An 18,183-nucleotide genomic window follows, 5' to 3' on the forward strand; every position below is an offset into this window, starting at 1 on the left:
ATTCTTTTGCATGTCTAGCCAATGGTTTTCTAATATACTGTTTTTCTCCCTGTTTTACTTGTGACATTACAATTCTACATGTAAAATTTCCATACCCAGAGACTTCATGGAGAATCATTGCATAATCCAGAGAAGACATTGAAACTAGAAAATTATAAATAACCTATCTGTTGATTAATAAATGTATGGCAGGACCCTGAATATAATCACTCTCTCAGGCTGAGTACAAATTTATGCCAAATTAATGTTAAGATTATTTTACTCATTATATTTACTCTAGGGAGAGTGCCGTGATAAAGAATATGACCTGCCTAGTAAATTTCTAGCAATTTTTTACAAGGTGTTAAGAAGATTTAGAAAAAATAATGTCAAAAGAAACCTTTTTTAAATAGAATTTGTTCTAAAAGAAAAACAAAAATAATGTCTCCCATCTCTTCTGCTTATGACCTATGTGAGCTTTGGAAAGTTTCCTAACTTCTGTAGTCCTCAGTTTTCCCATCTGTAAAATGAAGAGTTGAGTAAGAAGATCTGTAAGATCCCTCCCAGCTCTGAGCCTATGATTCTTTCACATAATAGCATGAAAATAATTAAGCAGAACTTTCTAAAGAAATGAGTTTTAACATGTTTAGGCTAACTCGGTAGATAGGTTAATGCCATATGTTATACTTCTTTTTGTTGTGAGCAAGATTCAAGAGATTCTTTCTACAAAAGGCAATAACTAGCATTTCTACGTTATATTCATCACAAGCAGAAATATAGACTTGTATTCAAATATATTCCAAATGTCCCTTCCTGGAGTATTTAAAAGGTTCAGACAGATAACCACAGTGTTTTTTAAAAAATATTATTGTATTTGTCCTACAAAGACATCTGGATAATATAGTTTATAGAATGATGGACTTGGGAGTTGGGAAGACCTGAGTTTGAATATTAACTCAGATACCTACTAGTTATGTGACTCTGGGTAAGTCACTTAAATTATTTCAGGCTCAGTTTCCTCATCTACCTAATGACTATAATAATAGTACGTACTTTACAAGTTCTTGTGAGGATTAAATGTGTCTTACAAATCTTAGAGTCCTAAATAAATGGTAGCTACCATTATTAATTAAAGAATGGGGTTCTTGTTAGGCTCGACTTCCCTAAAAACAATTCATTGTTATGTAGCTCTCCATTCCACCTCATGTATCTGCCTATCAGAAACAGGGAAAGAGAGAATAGGATTCTGGGATAACAGGAAACAGTTGAACAATTCTCTCTTATTAGTGAGAATCTTATAACCAATTGAAAAAGTTCTTAGAGACATCTGAATTAAGAAATTACTATACAAAAAGATTACCAGAATTAGTATGTATAAAAATATGAGGCTACATTGTAATGTTTTAACAGTATACTGAGGATCATATATGAATCAAGGTCTCAGATTTCTCATTTTACACATAAGAAAGTTACGACTTTAGCTTTCTATAGCTTTCTTTAGCTTTTATACATAGGTTGTGACTTGCCCAACATAAATAGATGAATGCATGAAGCAATGAAGGAAGGAAGGAGCATTTATTAAATGCTAGCTATGTCCCAGGATCTGTTCTAGGTCAAAATCCATACCCTAGTACTGGTTTGCTGGCTTTTTAACAAAAGAGAGGCTTGATGGGTAGACATCAAACTCAAAATCACAGTTTAACAAGGCATGTGACCATGGACAAGTGACTCAGTCTCTCATAAACTCTCTAGAAGGATGTGGAGGAGCTGCTGTCTACACCAGTGGTGGGAGCTTTTACACAAGAATTTCCATGTATAGATGAGGTCACAGGTTCAGATCAAATCATGTTAATTTTCCAGTGCTAAGTGGACACCTCTGTAATGAACCTGAAAAGTCACCTAAGTAAGTCTACTATAAACTACCTAAATAAAATATTCCCTTAGGAAGGGAAGACCTAGGAACATTCCTAAAATATGGAGACAGGGCAGATTTTTTTAAGTAACTGGAATAAGCTGACCGGCAACAAAAATGCTTTATAAGAACAAGAGACAAGGCAGTAAGAAATAAATTGCATGATACTTTTATGTGGTTATACCAGTAATCAAGAAATTGAGGAACAAAGAAGCCGCCTGTGGAGGCAGTTTTTTTTCTTTTTTCTTTCTCTTTCCTATACCCTGCAGCGGCCATCTGCGTGAATAGTTCACAAAAAGTCCCTTTACAGACTGTAATTAACAGGTTTCATTGTACAGTATTGCATTTCTTGGTAAGTCACATGTTGTGTAACCCTTCAATCTGAACCACACACTGTTTATTTATTCACAGAATGTTAATCTGGCTTACAAGGATGGTGTGTGAAATTTGGTAAGGAAATTACTAGGAAGCCTCTCCTACATGGATCAACCAGATCAAGGAATATGGGGAAAAAAAGTTATAAAGGTCAGGGCTTCTATAGAATTCTGTGGAAGTGTGAATTAGAAAACTCCAGCCACATCACAAAGTCACAGTACTCTGAATGTCAAAAAGTAGCTGTTTGGCACATCTGGCATAGCCTTTTTCCAAGTAAACATGACAAAGGAAAATGGGCCAGAACTGGAAATGAGGGGATCTTCAATTGATCTGTACTTTAGTACACAGCCACTTGGAGACAATGTACTCAGGAAATTGACTTTATTGTGAATGAAAGTTATTTTTTTTCTTTTTTAAAGCATCAGGGAAATGATTGCCTCCGATGGTTAATGCACTGCTACCCTTACTCACCACTATCTGGTAATACAAGATAGATACAGAACTGTTTTTAGAAAAATACTAACAGACCTTCTGTAAGTTGCCTTCTCTTCTGCCCTGCAGGTCCTGATTAATACTAAGTAATGAGCTGCTTCCCCATAGAACTGGCATATTGCTCTTTACCATTCAGTGCCCCCTAGACTGCCATCAGATACCTACAAATTACAACTGAATTGTTTAAGGAAGTTATTAGAACATATGCTTGTGAATATTATCATTTTTTAAATGGTGACTGTAAATGTTGATGCTTGCTGCCTATCATTGTTTGGCAGTATAAGACAGAGTAATGTCTTAGTTATAAGGTTCAGAGTTGATTCACTTTCATATAAACCCACTGGTTTCCAGAAGAATCTTATAGTAAATATATGTCAGCCATCGTGAATATGCCAATATTTAATGATGGAGGAACATTCTGAATATTTTTGCAATACAGATCCTGCGCTGATGAGATAACAGATAACCAACCATTTGCCCATTCACTTGGAAGAATTCTCTATGCTCAATTGCTCTATTAGACCAAAAAAAAATTCTAGTCATGTAAGAAGAAAAATATTCACAAATAGCAAATATTCTGGTAAATTATAAGTAAATATTCTGTATAATTGTACCATTGCTTGAACTCTGGAAGGAAGATATTATGGAGATATAGGGTAGGGAGGGGAACCTATGATTTCATTGGTATAGGAAATCCCCAGATGGGGAAACTTCCTCTCTCCAAGCAGATGGGTACATTGTCCAGGGTGACACAGCTAGCAGGCATTAGGGGCAGGCCTTGAACCCTTATCTGCTTCACTTTGAGGCCAGCTCTCTGTCTACTATGCCTCTATGCACTTTGTCTAGCTGCATATAATAAAGGTATTTAAAGAATCATTTTAGTTCAACAAAGATGTACTAAGTATAAGGCATAGAACAGCATATGTACATATACATACATGAATATGTTATATGTATGTATAATATATGTGCATATATATGTGGGTATTTATCAGCGTAACATAGCAAGCTGTAACATAGCAAGCTGTACAATATAATAATACTTCAGTATAAACTATGAATATTCATAATATATTATGGAATATAATGAGTACATAAAACTATCCATTTTCCCTAGTGGTTTATATGCTGCTTACATTTTCAAACATTTTGCATAGTTTCCAACAGTATTTTGAAAACAAATGATGGTTTCCTTTATTTTAAAGCTTTAACTGATCATTAAAATCTTCTATGTTTTATGATTAATAAAAAAAGAAATGTGAAGGTATTGACATGACTGAGAATACATAATTATTAATACCCTGAGATACTTGGAATATGCAGGCACTAATGAGAGCTTGTTATAACATGGGTATCACTGGTAGAACTAGGGTAGAGATTTCTATAGTCTGGAATCGGGCCAATGGGGATTTGTATTGCCATATTAACAAATAGACTAAAATAAGAAGGTATTATATATCAATGTTCTTACTAGAAAGATGAAGATATTATATTTAAGATGAATAAGGAATAATCTTCATTCACATATATCAATCTCTAGGATGTATATAATATTTTGCTTTATTTTACATGTTCTTTTCAGGAAAGAGATAACAAAAAGGTGAAAAACCATTGTTTGATACAAAGACTTCAAAAATGAAACATTTGAGCTACATAAAGAGAATAAGAAATCTAGGATACGCACAGAAACTCATTTGTATATGAATATGTAAAAAAAAAGAGATAGTCCAGTTCTTTGACACAAAGTTGGATTTATCCAAGGTATAAGGTATCGTACAAATGACATTTCTATTCACAAAAGTTCAAACGCAGCTAAATAACAAATAATACTAGTGATAATTGCTTAATTTCTCCATGGATAGAAAACCAGCACTTTGTATGTATTGAATAGTACTATTATTTACAGTCATTTAAATGCTGTGCTAGGGTGGCAGATCCCAAAGGATCCTAATTGGAAATTCTAGTACAAGAGACTGAACTCTTATCTTAGGTTTACTCCTTTTATTAGAATTACAATTATCTGTTTTACCACTAAATTACATTTTGTATTTTGTGTTCAAATTTAAGACAACTAGTTATATGAATTGTCCTTTACCTGCCATGAGGATACATCCAGAGACTGAAAACTTGAGTCTTGTCAAGGAGATATTTATTAAGTGAAGAGGTCTCTCTCACTCCCTCTCTCTCTCTCTCTCTCTCTCTCTCTCTCTCCATATATATATATATATATATATATATATATATATATATACACACACACACACACCACATATATACACACATATATGTATGTATATATGTATACACACACATACACACATATACACATATACATATATACATATATACACACATGTTCTCTCTCTGTATATATATACACACACAAATAAAGGTGTATACACACTCAGAGCTTTTATTTTTTTTAATATATAAAACAAAGAGTAAAGGGCAGAGCACTAGACTGAGGGTCAGAAGTCCTAAGTTCAAATCTTTGCTCAGCCAATTATTGCTTTATGACTTTGGGCAAATCAGTTCATCTCTCTAGCTCTCAACCCTCTCATCTGTAAAACAAGAGGGTAGGGCTGGATGAGCCCTAAGGTTTCTTTGAATGGTAAATCCTATGGTATCTATGATCCTTTAATAATAACATTAGCCTTAACCTTATGGGAAACAGGAAAAAAATTGTAGTGTTATCAGAACATATGGCTTTTAAAAGATGGTAAAGAAGTGATGACATGACAACTAAAAAATTACAATGTCTTTGAAATAATTATATTGGCATTTATATAGTGTTTTCAAATTTGTAAAGTACTAAATATATATTATATATACGTATACATATATACATATAAAATGAAATCTAATATCCTTTGAGATACAAACTACAAGTGTTACTGAGTCTATTATGCAGATGAAGAAGCCAAGGTTCAGAAAGGTTAACCGAATTTCCCAAGGGCACACAGTTACTAAGTAGTAAGAGGCAAGGCTTGAACCCTGATCTTCCTCACTTGAAATCTTACAGTCTAACCTCTCTTCCAAGCAGGTTTAGCCACAAAGCTCTAACAATTTCATACCGCAAAAAATCTAACCTTAATTCCTGAAATAATACTTCAATGTTGATATTCTTTCTACTATCATAAAATATGAGAGTTTAATTCTTTGTCTCCCCAGATGCTAATATCTTCTCCTCCCCTGCAAAAACCCTCTGTATTTGTACTTGTATGTACTAAATTATAGATGTGCATGTTATTTCCCAAAAGAATGTAAGCTCCTTGAGGACAGGAACTGCTTCTTTTTACCTTCATGTCCCCAGCACCTCACACATTATCTGGCAGGTGTGAATTGGGTGCTTAATAAATGCTTGTTGATTGTATACTTAATTAATTAGTAGCTGATAGTCTTAAGTTGATGTGGCTGACAAAATTCAACACCTGGCAGTCTATTTTCTAGTGATCATCCTGCTCAAATTAGATAGGCTACCTCTCAAACTAAATACTGTAGTCAAAACTTTCCTGGCTTGTTTAGACTTGCCATAGCTTGGAGTCCCCTAGGAAAAAAAGAAAAAAAGGGGAAAAAGGATTTTGAGAGCATAGGATCATCTCCATCATTGGATGAGAGATTTGAGGAATATCTCTGGACCTTTGGAATGCAATTTAATTTCAGTATCAATTATATTTGTTAGGAAGACAGACAGGCCAAAGAAATCAGATGTTGCAGACATTCTTTTTTCTATACCATTCCATAGGAGAGGGGAGGTGGATAAATATATGTCCAAGTGGTCAACCTGTTGAGTCCTCTATATATGTTACAGTTAATCTGCAGATGAATAACTGTCTGTGTCTGTTCTTTCTCTGATCACTTTAAAATGAAAAGGCCTCATCTCACTTTATGCAGTGGGAGTTGTCCCTATGACAACCTAGAGTGAGGTTTGATATCTCTAGAGGGTCCTGTGTCAATATGATACTAAACCCTTAGAATGTGCAGCTCCTGTTTGACATGGATTACTTTCTGATCACATGACCATGAAACAGATTTGGTTTTCTCAATGATTTGGCAAGTATAAAGGGAAAGAGGAGAAAGATGTCGGTTTCTCTTCCCTACTCCAGATATTTATGTGAGACCCAAAATGACTTTTTTTCCCTTTTAAATAAATGCTGAAAAAGCAAATAAAAGTTTGAAAGTAGTAAGAATTCACAAAATTGGTAATTTGGTGGCAGGAGATGCCTTAAACATCTAAGTTCTATTTGCATTTGCTCTTCTGATGTCACTGTTTCCTCTTCCCCAGCCCATGTCCACTCTAAGTTGAATATTTAACCAAATTAAAATAAGCTGAATAAATTTTATTTCACTCCTCCTCATCTCCCAAGGTTTTGTGCTTACTTCTCTTTTGGTTCATGATTGAAAATGATTGCTAGTTGTGCCAGTGAACAGAATTATAATGAAAATTATAACAACTTGCAATTACATTGGCCCTTATAGGTTGTATAGTGTAGATGCTATATAAAACCCGCAACAGCTCTTTGTAGATTGGCTTTGAGGGCTGTGCAAATGCCACAGTAGTGCCAAGTACTGTATACTGATATTGGGCCCATGAGATTAAGTCCTAAATTTAAGTACTCCCCATGGAGGTAAGGCCTCTGAATCACTCTTTTATGAATAGGGAAAATTCTTTCCATTACACTGTTCATTTGTCCCTAAAAACTCTTTTTCCCAATCACATTAATGGGTGCCAAATTCTATTTTTGACCAAAACACTGGGTTCCACAGCCCCATAGGCAGATCCAGTATTCTGACAATTCTCTATCTGCCAAGTCACAGACTTTGGTTGTGGGAAAAGATGATTTAGTCTCTGTAAGAGGATTATGCTGGAGCAGTCTCTATTCCCATCTTGTTGCTCCTAGAAACCATGAGAATGAAACAGAAAGTATTTTGAGATATCTGAAAATTCTTAAAGGCAAAGAGGGTTTGTTTCTAGGATTAACTCCATAATATATTATTAGGCACCAAATATCTCCAAGACATAGAAAAATTGGAACAGTCACCATCTTCAACCTCAGTTTACTCACCTAATATAATGAGGATGATGGAATAAATGATCTCTAAGGTCCAAATGCTATGATCTTACCCAAATGAGTGTGTAAGAATGGCACAAGCAAAGTTCTATAAAAGTCCCAAAGTAAAAGTCAAGCAAAGTCAACTAGCATTTATTAAGTACACTGCGCTAAGCACTGAGAACACAAAGAAAGACGAAAACAGAACCTGCCCTCAAAAAGCTCACAGTCTAATGGGAGAAACAACATACAAACAATTATGCACAAATCATACATTTATATATGTACATATATATATGTGTGTATATACATATATACACATATACATTCACACAAGCATGCATATATATATATATATATATATATATATATATATATATATATATATATATATATATATATATGATTAAGGAGTATTTTCAGAGGGAAGTCCCTAAGATTAACAAGGTCAAAGAAAGTCATCTTACAGAGGGTAGGACTTTAGCTAACACCTGAAGGAAACTGAGTCAAGATGTAGAAATGAGTAGGGAGAGTGTTTCAGGTATGGGAGGCAAGAGTGGGGAGATAGAGCATGGTGTTAAAAGAGGCCAGTGTCACTGCATCTCTGAATATGTGGAGGGGGAAAAAGGTATAAGAAGGCTGGAAGGGCTTGGTTACAAAGAGCTTTTAAAGCTAAAGAGAAGATCTGTATACTTGATCCTGAAGATACCAGGGAACCACTGGAGTTTATTAAATAGGGGAATGATTTGGTCAGACCTGTCCTTTAGGAAGATCAATTTTATAGTTGAATGGAGGATTGATTAGAGTAGGTCCAGGAGACCAGCTAGTAGGCTATCAGAAGGTTTCGATGTATAAAGTGATGAGCATGATGGTGGTTGCAGTGTCATGAGACAGAAGGGGGAATGTTATTTTACAATAGTAGATATTACAGGACTTGAAAACTAATTGGATATGAGAGGGTGAAAAGATAATTGAGTATGACACATGGGTTGTGAGGAAGCAGACAGTGACTGTGTGCATGTTGATACCCTTAAAAGTAACAGGGACATGAGGAAGAAGAGAGGGTTAGGTAGGAAAGTGGGATCCTTCTAGTGCTTCAGTGTGAAGTCAGATGAGAGGTCAGGTTCAGGGAAGAATTCATGAAAGAAGCTGTATTTTAGCTGAGTCCTCAAGGATCAAATTTTAAAGGGCAGAAATTGGCATTCCAGGCCAAGAGAAAGATATAAGCAAAGGTATTGGGATGGTAAAAGATAAGAAATATGTGGGAGTGTTGATTAGTCCAGCATGACCAGAGTGTACGGTACATGACAGGGAATAATGTGAAATAAGACTAGAAAGACTAGTTAGAGCCAGATTATAGAGAGATTTGACTACTAGGCAAAGGACTTTATTTGGTACCTAACACCTGGCAAATATAGATTCCTTTCATTGCTAGCACCTTATAAGGGGTAATTTTCCAGATTTTTTTGAAGTTTAACAGTAGAAAATTTAGCTTAACAGTAACTTTTGAAAATTAGATGATATTGTTATTCTATTTAGAATAGGATAGCATCTTAGGCCTGCGATGGGTCTTACAGATCATTTGATCCCTTTCAATATACAGATGAGGAAACTGAGGCCAAGAGAGGAAGAATGACTTGCCCAAGGCCACAGAGGAGGTAAATAACAGGGGATGGGTTTAAACTCAGGTCTATTGAGGCCAAAGCTTGTATTTTCTCCCACTACACTTTCTTTATGGGGCATTTAGGTGGTCTTGGTGAATTGAAGTCCAGCTTCAGAGATTTACTAGCTTAGTAACTTTAGGCAAGTCACTTAACCCTGTTTGCCTCAGTTTTCTCATTTGCAAAATGAGCTGAAGAAGAAAATTACAAACCACTTCAATATCTTTGCCAAGACAACCCCAAATGGGCTCACAGAGAGTTGGACACAACTGAGCAACAACAACCCTTTCTTTGCAAGGCATAAAAGCATAAAAATCTAAGGACTGAATTTGAGAGCCCTTCCCCAAATAATTTAGTGTTTCGAGGAAATTTGTACCAGCTAATTATCAATTAAGTAGATGAAATGAAATGAAAATATATGAAAATTGCCTGTATTTTTTCTCCGTGCTAAATTTCAACTTTTTGAGAAATTACATACACAAATAAGGGAATTGGAATCACAGAGAGGTGAAAGGTTATTAAGCACAAGAACACAGTGTCGGAGCTGAGAATCTAACCCGTCTTCTAACTCCAAATCTAGTGGAATCATTGCATCTACACAGGAATGTGTGTTGAGTTCACTGGTATGGATGAGGCTAAACTAAAAAGGAATTTTCAAGTCTATGTAAACATCTTATACACCCTGGAGTTAGGAGGACCTGAGTTCAAATCCAGCCTCAGACACTTGACACATGTACTAGCTGTGTGACCTTGGGTGAGTCACTTAACCCCAACTGCCCTGCCTTCCCCCTTCCAAAAAAAATCCTATACAAAGGAGGCATAGTGAAACTAAAACCTATTTGACAAACTTATTTTGACTTTATGATATTCTGAAGGGATATATTAAAATCGACCTTCTTTATTGCAGACCTTTATTTATTTACAAAATTCAATCCATTTTGTATGACTTGGTCTGAAAATATTGCATTGGAAAAATGGATATTTTAATCATGAATCATTAAAGGATATTCATTCTTGATTCTGCTTTAACAAACATGAAAACTAAATTCTAATTGGAGTTTTCTATGGACTCATACAAAAGAGAAGCATGAATCTCACAAAAGGAATTATGGATAAATAGCAGGAAAGACACAAATAGGCAGACAGACAATCTTTAAGTAAGATTCTGGTTCAATTAAACCTAATCTAAACTCCACTGTAGCTTATTTTTTTGTCTAGCTCGATTAAGCTAACACACAGACCTAGTTTAGAGGACATTTTGGTTTATTTTTTTCAAGCAAAGCAGAGAAATGAGGACAAGTACAGTATATGAAAGAACTGTAAAATGAGACATCCTGACAGATTATAATATGGTGTCTCATCAGATGATGGGATGTTTTGACTACATGGCTACAGCAGGGCTATAATTTAAATGCCATTAATGGGGCACAAAAGCAAGAGCACAGAGACAGAAATACCGTAAAAATCTTTTGGTCTGTAGGCACAATGAGGATAAAACTGTCCCTTTGATCTTGTGGTGCCAACTCTACTATCCAGAAAGAAAACTCCTTTCTGTGCTTCCCCTTTTAAATACTGCAGATTTTCTTCTTTTTTTTTTTGTAAAAGCTGTTTGGTTCTTATCATACCAAAGGCATGGTGGATTTTCTCATAGTATTGTTTTTAGTGGGTTAATCTGTACTAATTTATGCCTTGCTTATTTAGTTATTAATTCAGTCTTTCAACAAATAATTACTGGAGATTTTGAGTCAAATTTGAGGTAATAGAATAGAGTTCCAGCTTTGGTATCAATCAGACAAGACCTGAATTCAAATCTCAGTCCTGGGCCTTACTAGTTGTGGGATCTGAAGCAAGTCACTTAACCTTTATGTATTAAATCTCAGGCTGCTGCAATTTTCTTTGATGGAACTCACATAAAAGAAGTTTCCTTATATTGATAAAATATCAGATAATTTGAATATTTGCAAGGTATGGTGATAACACTGTGCTTTTTTAAGGGTTCATTCTGAAAATACACCTCTCTTTTGATACCTACTGATCACCTAACTTTCAGCACCCCAGGCAATGAACCTCCTAAGACTGTAAGTTATAGAGAAGATAAATCTGCAATGATGGAGGAAGCTTTCTCACTGGGAGCTCCATACATCACTGAAATCAATCAGGAACTCTCCTTCTTTAAAAAAAAAAGTTTTCCTAAGGAGTACAGTGAAAGAATGCTTTAACTAGAAGGAATTTGAAAGCATATCTCATATAATATCTTCATGTGTCAGATGAAGAAATTGAGACTTACAGAAATGCTCAAGTCAGACATTTTGGCTGGGACTAAAACCTAGATGCTGATTCTTGTTTTTGGTGCTTATTAGTACAGTGCCTGGAACATAATAGGTGCTTAATAAATACCGATTTCTCTATCCACTGTTCCATGCAATGATATTGAAGCTGAATGGCAAAAAAAGTCTTACCTCAATGTCTGATACACTTATATTGTCATTCATTTTCTAAAAGGTGTGGAAATAGTTCCATTCAACAACTCAATGAATATATATTAAGTACTTACTATATAGTCCAGGTACTCAGCTAGGTGCTGGGGGAGAACAAAAATATAAATATAAACATATATGTACATATGTATGTATATACACATATATGTGTATTGATATATCTATGTCTATCTATGAGACAAAACACTGTCCTTTTAAGGTGATTTCAGTATAACAAGGGGAAAGTACAAATATACCCATGACTATGCTATGAATTAGAGTGAGATTACAAAGGGGACATCCAAGAAACATGCTATGAAGAATAAGAGGAGGTAGAGAATAGTTGAGTTCTTTCATTTCTTTTTCTATCTGCATAGAGGTAGCCAGGTGGTGCCGTAGATAGAGTGGCATGCCCGGAATGAAGTAGATCTGAGTTCAAACTTGACCACAAGAGACTTGCTAGTTGTGTGACCTTAGGTGACTCATTGTCTGCCTCAGTTTCTTGAACTGTAAAATGGGTGTAGTAATAGCAACTAGCTCCCAGGGCTATTGTGAGGATCAAATAAGATAATACATATAAAGCACTTAGCACAGTGCCTTGTATATATAATACACACTTAATAAATGCTTGTTCTTTTTCCTGGCCCCTCCCTCATCTAAGACACCTAGATTTAACTATAGGACTAGGTCATGAATATGTTACATGTCTGTTTCCTATAAACTTGATAACTAATACACCTTAGAAATATCTTTTAACTGTTAGACATCATAGTTGATTCTAGACTGATAAAGCTACCTGGATTTCACAGTCTTCATGAAATGCATATAGTTCATTGACAATAGATGATATCTTTTAGAGGAAAATTGTTTAAATTCTCATAATAGAGACATTATTCCCAGACAAAAACTTAGAAGAAAGAAAGAAGCCCTTGAGATTTATACTTACTCATGGTGATTTCATATACTGTAGCTCATTGTACATGATCCATTTGAATTTATAGGCATATATGTATATGTGTATATATATATATATATATATATATATATATGGTCACATAACAATATTTTCAAACTGTAACTTTTAGCATATAAAGTACAGATCAGTTTTTAAGTATATAGGCAGAGATAATATGAACTATATGAATTTTGTAATTTTCATTTTTGAAGAAAACAAACTAGACAAAACTGTTTGAAAAAACTCTAATGATTTTGTCTAATCAAAAATAAATGAATAAAAACCTTTCACTGAAACAGGCTCCAAATATTACGTATGTCATTCATTCATCCTATTCTTACCAAATATGTAAATTACATTTCAAAATAATTTCTTATTTAATTAAAGGAGATTTTTGGAGCAAGCATATATTTAAACACAAAGCAATTTTTTTTACTGTCAAATCTCCTGTTCCCAGGTTGGGGAATCTTAATAATAAGCTTCATCTGAAATCCAGTTTAAAAAGCCTAAAGGCAATACTTTTCTATATAAAGGTCTACTGAGTTTCATGACAAATTTCATTATATCATGGCATGTCAAGTCAACTATCCAGCCAATTACTCATTAGGAACTTTGACATTTATGTATAATTTTAAACATCAAAAAGTTCTATTTTTTTCTGTATAAACCAAAGTGAAAATAGCATCAGATATTTAAGCAAAAAGTAAAATCAAAACTTGACTTTGCACTTTTTTCTTTGACCTTTTTTGCCCTTTCAAAGCTGTGCATCTATACATATTTGGCAAATTCTTTGAAATCAACAGCAAATGATGCCTTTTCTGTCAATGGTGGAAAGAAATCAATTAGTTAATAAGCATTTATTAAGTACCTCCTATATGAGAAGAATTGGGATATGTGTTGAGTATACACAGAAGACAATGCAACCATCTCTATTCTCAAAGATCTTATATTCTGTTATATGCAATGGCCAGCTCTGTAGTCTTCATGGAGAGGCTTGTTTGGGGGAAAAATAAGTAACAGACTGTAAGCTCTTTGAAGGCAGGAGCTGAAACTTATTCTTCTTTTATCTTCTGCAACAACTACTACAGTGCTTTGCTCATAGTAAGCACTTAAAAACTACATATAAAATATGCAAGAGCCATGAACTAATAAATAATATGCAAAGGCAAATTCTCTAGCAGTCTTGTGGAAATGAAAATGCATCAGTGGCAATGTGTCAACCAATCTTATGAATGCCAAAGCATTGGCACAGGACCGCTCAGCATGGTGTGCCCACATCAGAGAAGGTGCTGTGCTCTATGAGCAAAGCAGAATTGAAACAGCTTAAAGGAAACACAGGATGAGCAAGTTTGGAGTATCCACCCCAAATGTTCACACGTACTATTTGTACTCAACCTGTGGTAGAGCTTTCTGAGCTCGTATTGGCCTGATATGCCACGGTAGGAAACATGGAATCTTGACTCGAGCATAGTGATGTCATTTTGGTCCTCTTGGAGAATGAGGGACAACAACCATACCATATGAGTAAGGTAACTAGGCTTGCAAGGAAACATCTCCAAGTTTGATGCTATGTTTCTTATCATATGTTTTTAATGATCATAAGAGAGTTTAGATAACAGGGAAGACAAACAATCAGGGAATATATTAAATATTTTATATTGGATTCTAAAGTGACATTCTCTAGGCATTTTAACATCTTCCTGGTTTCCATATGTGCTAATGGTTTGCAAGCATCAGCCTTAGGCAGATGACATACTGAGATTTTAAACTAGCAACCATGGAGAAATAAGAGAAACAAACACATCACTGCATAAATAAATAATTATCTTTCATGGTTATAAAACTCCTTAGAAAACTTGAGGGCACAAAGAAAAAAATGTGCAATATATTTTGGGTGTATAGTGAACAAAATGATGATAGAAGTCAAAATGTTTAAGCTCAATAAAGCAACAGCCCAGAAAGTTTTCTGAGGGTGTTGAAAATTCTGTTATATATATGGAGGGTATAGTGCAGATTATATCTGCCAAACTGGAAGGAATGAATAACAGTAGGAAGTGAATCAATGAACAAAAGGAATTGTAAATAATTTACATAGCTTTAGCAAGTTATGATATTGATAAAATATTTAATTTAATAACTAGACATAAATTTAGAATTATTGGGTATTTTTGGGAGGCATTGTGGAGTTTAAAAAAGGGAAAGCTTGATAGAAGAAATGGTATTTAAAATAAACCTTGAAGGAAAAGTACAAATTAGTGTTGGGGGTGTGGAAAAGAGTGTTCAAAGGAGAGAGATAGGTGTGATCAAAGGCAAAGGTAAGAAAGCCTTAGATATATCTAGAGAAAGATGGCAGGTGTGTAGAGTATATGAAGGGAAGTGATGGTAGATGAGCAGAAAAATGTAGGTTGAAGGCAAGACATAAATAATTGAGTGAAAACATAGTCCAGAGAAGTTTAATAAGTCATAAAAAACTATTGATGATTTTCAAACAGGGTAATTACAAAAGGGAAGTTATGATTTAGGAAGATTACCCTAATAGTTGTATATAGGATAGAAGAGACTTAAGCTCAACTAGAAGAATGTTTTAATAATCTAAGCAAAATGTAATGAGTGTCTAAACTAAAACTGATAGTAGTGGGAAAGGAACGGAGGAGACAGATCTAAGTGATATTGTAGAGGAATAATTACAAGGATTTAGGGATTAATTGGTCATGGGGATGGAGATATTTAAAGTGTGGGACAAATAAAAGAGTACATTAAGGTTTTAAGCCTTGATGACAGGGAATATAAATCTCTATTAATATATAGAAAAGTCATAAGGAGGATTTTTTTAATAAGGAACATACCATTGGACATGTTGAGTCTGAAGGAAGGCTAGCATGACACCTGGGGGAAGGTGGAGCAAACAGTTATAAATTTGGGTATAGGAGTAATGCCCTTAGACTTGAAAGTTGAAGCAATGAAAGTAGATGAGATCACAAGGAAAAATAATGTAGAGGGAGGAATATAAAGAAAATAATAGTGTCAAAGATCAAAATCTGGGGAATGTCAAGTTGTGGTAGAAGAATGGCACGGAACCAGTATAGAGAGAATGAACAGCAATAAAGGGAGGAAAAATAAAAAAGTGAATTGTCTCAGAAGTGAAAGAGCAATTTCCTAACAAAAAGGATACACAACAGAGTTAAATAAGTAGATGATTCAGAACAATGAAGACAAGAAAGGGCCATTGAGTCTTGTTACTAGGAAGTCACTGGTATACCTGAGGAAAGCAGTTTCAAGAGAGTGCCAGAAATAGAAACCAAGTGGCAAGGGGCTGAAAATGGAATAGGTGGTTAGAGAAGTAAGAAGAGGAATGACAGATATTCTTGCAAAGTTTAGAGATGAAGACGGATAGAAGGGTTATGGTCAAGATAGGAATGACTAAAGCACATTTTAGGTCAAAGGAGAACAAAACCAGTATGCAGGGAAAGATACAAGATCTAGGAGCAAAAGAGGGAGACAGAACTCTTCATGAATTAAGGATCTAGAGAAGACAAGAGAAGAATGAACCATCCAAAGAGAAGTGGAAAAAAAACTATTATACTGGATAGAAAGATTGAAAAACATGCTATAGGGAAATGTCATGGTTTTGAGGAAGCAAAGAGACAGAAAAGAAAAAAAAAACAAGGATGACATCTAATTATGACCAAAATGTTAATAATATGGCAGGCTCATTTTCTATACTTAAAAAAGAGAAAAAAATAAATCTCACAGAATTTACTTTGCATAGTCCACATTTAGTGCCTGAAAAACTAATAAGCAAATATCATGTATATAGATTAAGTTTACAAGGAAAAAAAAGATTTTTTAAAAGATATAGTTTTCCTACTAAAATCCATTTGGCTTTTCTAAAATAACTCATTTGAAAAAGAAAATGGTATGTTAGGAAATAAGATCAATAATTAAATTTAACTAGTTCAAGTACAAATAAAATATGTTAATACATCATTTATTTATCTTGATTTTTTAAAAATCCCACAGGATCTTGGGTAAAAAGGTTTTGTGGGTTTTATCAAATCAAAAGCATTTGCAAAATCATTTCAGACATTCAATGGACCCAAAACACAGCTGGGTTTGCCCATCTCTTCATCATTATGCTTATTACTTCTACTAAAGGTCTCTTTTGATTTCAAACAAACCGATAAATATCTGAAAGTCTCTGTTAGCTAAGAGACAATGTGGGCAAACATAGAGATCAATGTTTCCCAGTATACTTTCATTTCTATTTTAAATGACAAAATCATACTCTAATATATAATTTGGACTTGATGATCTTCTGAAAGATAAGACTTGATCACTTAAAAATTTACCACAAGAGAAGAGCTCATCAAATTAACCTGACTGGAAGACAGCAATGACAAGATTGAGTTTTAATTCCTCATCTTTGCCTTAGCCTACAATCATAGCCATATCCAGAGCCCTGGTGGGATGCCTTGACAAATCTGGAAACACCCCAGCACATACAACTCACCTTCTACACAAACGTAGAACTTGTAATGGAGTTCTTTCTCCACAGGAGGAAAGGAACATCTCTCACATGCTAGTCAAAGCTTATCACAAAGTATAGATCTGTGAGAAAATCCAGCTCTTTCTAACTCCAAAATCTGATTTTTCTCAAATTGTTCTCTATTATTCTCTTGACAAATCAAGATGCTTGCTAGTATTTCTCTCCAGTGGCCAGAAAATTTTTGCAATGATTAGGACTCTTCATTAAGTAGAGTTCATTTCCTGATTTAGGACAAGCATCCCAGCTGTTACAGTAGCAGTGGGTTTACAGATGTCAGTACTACATGGATATTGAAGTAATAGCAGGAAGAGGGGGTTACAATTTTATTATCATAGATTGCCATCTCTGTTGACAATACCGTCAAAGAGTTGAAAGTTAGTGGGGTAAAGATATGCATTCAGAGCAGTGGGGCTAAAATTTTCTGGTATGTAAGTAGGGACATTTTGTTGATGTGAGTGTTTCCAGAATAGGTCTATCTAAAGATATCAGTACGGGGAGCACCAAAGGGAGTAGATAATTTTAAAGTTGTCTCACTTTTTAGGTTTCATTTATAAAATCACACCCTGCATCTGAATCATCAGCAACTTCTTGTTCAGTTAGATCCAGAACTCTATAACAACATTAACTGTGAGCAAAAAGAAAGTAGGTCATGGTTTAATACTGATGATGTCAGGAATCAGCTATGCACAAAGCAGCTGCTAGCTAATGGTGAATGGAGTACAGGAGACCATGAAA

Source organism: Trichosurus vulpecula, chromosome 4 (genome assembly GCF_011100635.1).
Source record: "Trichosurus vulpecula isolate mTriVul1 chromosome 4, mTriVul1.pri, whole genome shotgun sequence".
NCBI classification, from domain to species: Eukaryota; Metazoa; Chordata; class Mammalia; order Diprotodontia; family Phalangeridae; genus Trichosurus; species Trichosurus vulpecula.